Source organism: Halyomorpha halys, unplaced genomic scaffold (assembly GCF_000696795.3).
Source record: "Halyomorpha halys isolate HHAL.00 unplaced genomic scaffold, Hhal_1.1 Scaffold801.1, whole genome shotgun sequence".
NCBI classification, from domain to species: Eukaryota; Metazoa; Arthropoda; class Insecta; order Hemiptera; family Pentatomidae; genus Halyomorpha; species Halyomorpha halys.
In genome coordinates, this window is record NW_027107017.1 from 22,642 (window position 1) to 28,627 (window position 5,986).

Sequence of the window (5,986 nt, forward strand, 5' to 3'; positions counted from 1 at the left end):
CATTCAAGTGGGTCTACTATATATACATATAACTGTTACATACATAGGTCATATTATTGTTACATAGTCTATACACTCTATATGCATAATTGTTACATGTATAAACATATAATTGTAACATACATTATATTTACATATTATCAATGTTACATTAATCACTTGGCAAGCGGCTTTTTATTTGGAACACCTTCTTTGCAAACCTTTTGAAGGCCACAAACACATCGGGAGTCGTCATTAATTCTTCTCGGGACCTAGGTGGCCAATCAAGCAAGGAGAACTCACCTGCTAAAGCCAGTGTGGCACAAGTGTACATAGAGCAGTCAAAAAGTATATGTTTTACTTCTTCCACGGCTGCGCAGTAACAGTTAGGGTCATCACTTTTTTTGAAGAAGTGTAACTTTGAATTGATGTTGCCATGCCCTGTAAGAAGCTGCACCGCCCAGTGGTCTGTCTCAACCCATTCATTTTTACCCTTCTTCTGACATCTGGCAGAAACTCGTGAGTCAGCCTTCCAGTTGCACAGTTATCCTACCTCCTCTGCCATTCGGATAAGACAATGTCGTCGATTCTGCTAAAAACTTCCGCTAGAACTGACGAAACAACTTGACCCGATCAAGCCGGCAAGCCTTTCTTAATATTGTACTTGGCGATGGCAATCTGGATTCGAAAATCCAGCTGCCCGTAGATTCGCCAGTAGTGGATTCATATTGATATTCCATAATGAGAGACCTAAAACGGACCTTTAGCGCAACCCCGTTGGATCAGTCTCGTGATCAGTCTCCTTGTTGGTAACTGGAAGAAGACTGAACACCTCTTCAAGAAGGATATAATAAGCTTGTATATATTTCTTGGACAGTACAGCCTTTTAAGTTCTTCCATTATTTTAGGCCACCACATACTGTCAAAAGCTCCAGAATCATAAAAGACGACAACAAAATATTTAGAGGTGAAGTGTTTTTCCGCCTTTAGGAGCTGATTGATAGCATCTGTGGTTGATAATCCCTTTCGTCCCCCAAACTGATCTGAAGAGAGTTGGTCTATCACTTCCTTTAGGTGCAGTAACATGAGGCTTTTCAGAACTTTACCCATCACGTTTAAGAGGCATATTGGGCGATATGATTTTGCAGTAACTTCTGCTATCCCTGGTTTTAGAATCGCGACCGTTCCTGCCTCCTTCCAAATTCGAGGGAAGACACCTTCTTTCCAGCATTTGTTGTAGAAGGTACTCAAAGGGCTGATTAGGGCCCTTCTGGCGATCTTCAAAATTTTAGTACCTATCATGTCTGGTCCCGGTACTTTTCCTAGGCGAAGTTTATCGAAAGCCATATCCAAATCCAGTTCGTCCCATGGAGAAGCGTCTTCAGTTGGAGGAGGTACATCCATTTCAATTCTACATTGCATGTGGTCTGCAGTATCAGTAATTGGGTCATCCTCTGGGAAAGATTTCAGCATTATGGCCTCTATAGCCTCTTCTGCCGTCCGGGCAGTGTCGCCATTATGCATAAAGGAGATGAAGGTATTCCTATTCCAACTCGTACCAAGAGCTTTTTGGTATGCAAATCTCAAGGGCTGGTGCATTCCTTTAAGTATTTATGCCATGTATCTTTCTTTGCTTTCCTAATTTCATCTTTAAAACACTTATTTAGGCCAAAATACGCAGTTTTTAAGCGTTCTTTAGCATCAGCATTATTTTCTCTCTGGAATCGCCTCCTTGCTCTATATGTTTCACGCTTAAGGTTCATCAGTTGATGATTCCAGCACGGTTGTCCTTTCCTTTCTGACTCCTTTACGGCGGGAAATACTTCCTGGACCACAGCATAGATTTTTGACGAAAGTCGAGAAGCCTCTTCTTCCAATTCAATATCATAACCGGCTCCACCTTTGATAGATGCCATTGAATATTATCCGTTACACACTCCCACTCAAAGCCCTGTGTTGCAAAGCGTTGTCTTCTGTAGTGCCTGCCCGTATCATCCTTATTAATTACAAAGTAAACTCTGCCATTTCAACTGATGGAGCGAAAATTGACCACACTTCACGTAAGTAAAATACAAAATAATAAACAGAATAGTGAAAATCGAGACTTAATCGGTCACATGTAACATGTCATAATTAAAACACTAACTTAAACGATTTACAAAACCGAAGTTGTCAAAATTTGTAACTTGCAGAAAGCAAAAACACCAATAGTGTAAAGAAAAATCTCCATGGACTGAAATTTGACTGAATTTTCTGTAGGTACGAAAGAGAAATGCTGGCTCGGAGGGTTCCAGCCGCCGGGTCCTACGAAAGAATAAAAGGTAGATGACAAAGAAGAAATCCAGAGAAGGCAGAGAAATAAAAGACAATATACATTTCCAAAAATATAGTATTAGAATTTATTGATCCACTAAGTATACTGCAGTCCACTGCTTCCTAATGAGGTGTTTGCCGTGAAGCAAGATTTCACACTGAGGTCTTACAATACTTGTAAGACGTAAGTATTCAGTGGATCAGTAGATTCTAATAAAATCTTTATTAATTCAAATGATACATTTATATATATTACAATGTCTTATATAGTTGTTACAAATTACAATTAAAGTATTTACAATGAATCCTTTCGTAACCGAAACAGATATTACGATTGGTCGCTAAGTTAGGTGCTACCGATATTCTTCAGCTTTCCGAAAACTGGATCACTTTTTTTATTTTTAACAAGAATGTACTTGTAAAGTATTGTTTACCGTAACTACGTTTCCATATTACCGTAAAATCATAATAAATGCTGCTTATCGACTGTAGTTATTGAGCATTGACTACGTATAAACTCTTTACTTTTAAAATGTTTATTCAAATATGTTCATGCGTGTGATTCCAATACTGAAGCAATTAGGTGTTAGAGTAGACAACCCGCGGTCATTTGATTGCTTGTTTAGAAAGTTTACTGGATGAGCTAGATGAACTGTTCAAGTGGCCATATTTAAAGAAGCTATATCTATTAGGTTAGCTATAATTTCCACTCCAAGCACCTGTACCACTTCAGTTTTTTTTGGTTTCTGTCTCTTCTCGGTCGTTCCTCCCTTTTCTTCTATTGGCTGTTTCTGATCTGTTTGATCTTTTTTCTTCTTTTGTCGTCTATGTTTTGGACTGAAGACATTACTTATTCTTTTAAAATTAAAGCACCGAAAGATGCCATCTTGACTGCAGGTTGAATTATTTTTGCTCATAACCTTGAAATGTGGAAACACCTGTCTCAACTATTTTTTTAAATAAAAAAATAATAAGGTTAATACCCTAACACCCTTTTATATTGCCAGGGCCAACTAAATATTTGAGAACTATTGACGATTTCCCAAGATACTATATAAAAAGGCATATCTACATCTTTAATTATAATAAGTATAAATATTAAATGAAGGGTTTTAAGCCCTGCTAGTCTAAAAACAAGGAAAAATACTCGAAAAGTGAAATAGAGGAGCCATCGTACAGTATCAGTGTCATTAAGCAATTGATTATACAACTGATTTTTTTAGTAACACTGCAGGCCATTCTGTATATTCCTGGGCTATATCGAAAACTGGATTTTAACTATATAAATAAATAAATAATTGATAAATTATTAAAATTTAGGGTTTAACATTAGTTAAAGCTCAGAGGAATAAAAAAATGGTTAACTAATTTTTGTTTTGAGAAGTTATACTTAACAGTTAGGGAATTGCACATAACAGATGGCATAAACTAGCATAGAAAAAAAAAAAACAGTTCCATCCAATTAAGGGGATGTTTTAGAATATATATATATATTTTTTTTTTCTCCAAGGTCAAGTTTTTTATATATATTCACCCCCTCAATTGAAACTTTACCCTGGTAAAAAAAAAAAAATATGAAGTTGGAATCCTACTTAGTGGGTTTTACCCTAAATCAAAACTAGCTTGTTCTAGAAGGATATTTGGTGGCCTGATGAGCCCTGAGATTTACCTTCTGCTTGGCCTTGAGTTACAGATAGAACTTTCTTTCAACACCACCTTTACACCACTCATACCTTTGATATTTCATAAAGTTCCCCTTGCTAGAATAATTTCTACAGATATGGCAATTGAACTGTGTTGAATCCTAGGAACTCCTGGAAACCTCTGTCGATTAGTCGAGCCTTTTTCGGGCCGTTTTATTTAACAGTAAAAACCCATTTGGTTGGGAATTTCTCCATTTTGAGCTTCTTTTTGAGTCCAAACACCCCTCTTTAAGAAAACTGAGCTTATTATGTGTGACTTATTTCCATTCTGGGTACTGGATATTGAAATTAAAGGACTGAGAGACATCATTGTTATAAAAGCAGGCAAAGACGTAGACAAATATCGAGATGTAGGTTTCATTTAATTTAGAAAACACAGTAAAAAGTTACTAATACTACATTTAAAACCTAACAGATGACTGACTACAATGATAATAAAATTAACAATTTACAACGAGGTATGTGTAGAACATCATACAAGGTACTACATGATATAGAATATCTTCAGTTGTGAGCATGCAATAAGCATTTTAAAGTTCATAATCATTGTAGATGTTTTGGGAGTTGTCTATTTCTGAAAGTCCGTGATGAGAATTATCCTCCGATTTCACTTTTATTATTTTCAACATCCTTTATATCTAGTCGGTTTATATTCTTCAAAGATGTTCAATACATTACTCTTACCTTTCTACTCCGCCTTATAAGGCATAATAGTTTAGTAAAATGTAACATCCCAAAATCTAACTACTCCAATCTATTACTCTAATTTCTTGCTACCAGATTCTGTAGACTCCACCACAATAATTAATCATAACACTTTTCAAAGCTCGGGGATCTAGTTTAGACTATTCACAACGCCGGAATACTTTTAGCTTAGGCAAAACATTCCTTCCATTCTTTGATAAAGAAGGAGTCACCTTTCTTAAGAGTCGTTCAATTTATAGACGAAACATATAGTAGCTTTATCACACAGTGACTTAGGTATGCCTGAATCACTAATTTTTGTTCTAATCATATTCAAAATTTTTGTTCTAATCCACAATACATTATTTTACACTTAACAGCCATGTGAGAGATATATGGTAATGTAAAATCAATTTTTACACCATTTGTACAGCAGTCATTTTTAAAATTTGATGAAACGTATTCACCACCATAGCCCAGGCGTAAACCCTTACCACTTTTTCTTTCCTTTTTCCTAGTCTAGAAAATTCCCGTCTTCCCTTCTACGCAAGCAGAACAATTTTAATAATTTTATGGTTAACCAAGATTACTCAGGCCAATATGGTTTAAATGTCCTAAACGCCGGTACCAAATATCTTTAAAAGTAGAAACATTACAACTTGTGCCACAAGGGTCATTGATCTTCAAAACATAGAGATCGTTCATGAATTCGCACCTTAACCTCACATCTTTTTCCACAAATTTTCATAATTTTGCGATCCATTATCCGTTTGACACAATACTCACAGAAAGTACATTATGTTTGAGCCCCCTAATATTTACAACCTTGGAGGGAGGAGAATAACGGAGGGGGTAAGCTAGCAGAAAAAAGCGAAGTCAAAAAAGGCGGGTCTTAAGTCCCTTCCAAGGGCATGGCAGAGGATTAGGGAAACAGTAAGAGCCAATCACTCGCTGCCTCAAGTTTTAGTTTAGGTTACCATGGCAGACATTTTTATTAACCTCAGTATAAATTTTCCTTTCGCGGGCGTAGCCTTTTTGGCTTCACTTATGCTTTAAAATAGAGTAGGGTTATGCCATCCCCCTCTTTTCAACGCCTTGCAAGCCAAGAGGGTAACTGTCAGGCCCTCCACCACAAACAACCAAGAGGTTCCTCAACCTCAGTTAAAAAAATCAGACCCCTCCTCTTATGCGGGCAGAATTATATACGGCCCTCCCCCACCAACCATCCAACCACCGTCTTCGGAACCGGCATGGGTTTCCAACCTCATGTCAATGTTCCAGGACATGAAAGCCATGTTCACAACACT

The 5,986-nt window shown here is 37.0% G+C and overlaps 1 long non-coding RNA gene across 1 annotated transcript; it reads right to left on the minus strand.

The window, feature by feature from the left end:
- Positions 1–2,350: 2,350 nt before the first annotated feature.
- Positions 2,351–5,030, minus strand: LOC106686244 (uncharacterized). The gene is made up of 2 exons (XR_001343983.2): positions 3,962–5,030; positions 2,351–3,212 (listed from the first exon to the last, which is right to left on the minus strand). It is a non-coding gene; the product is annotated as an uncharacterized lncRNA (long non-coding RNA).
- Between the last annotated feature and the right edge of the window lie 956 nt (positions 5,031–5,986).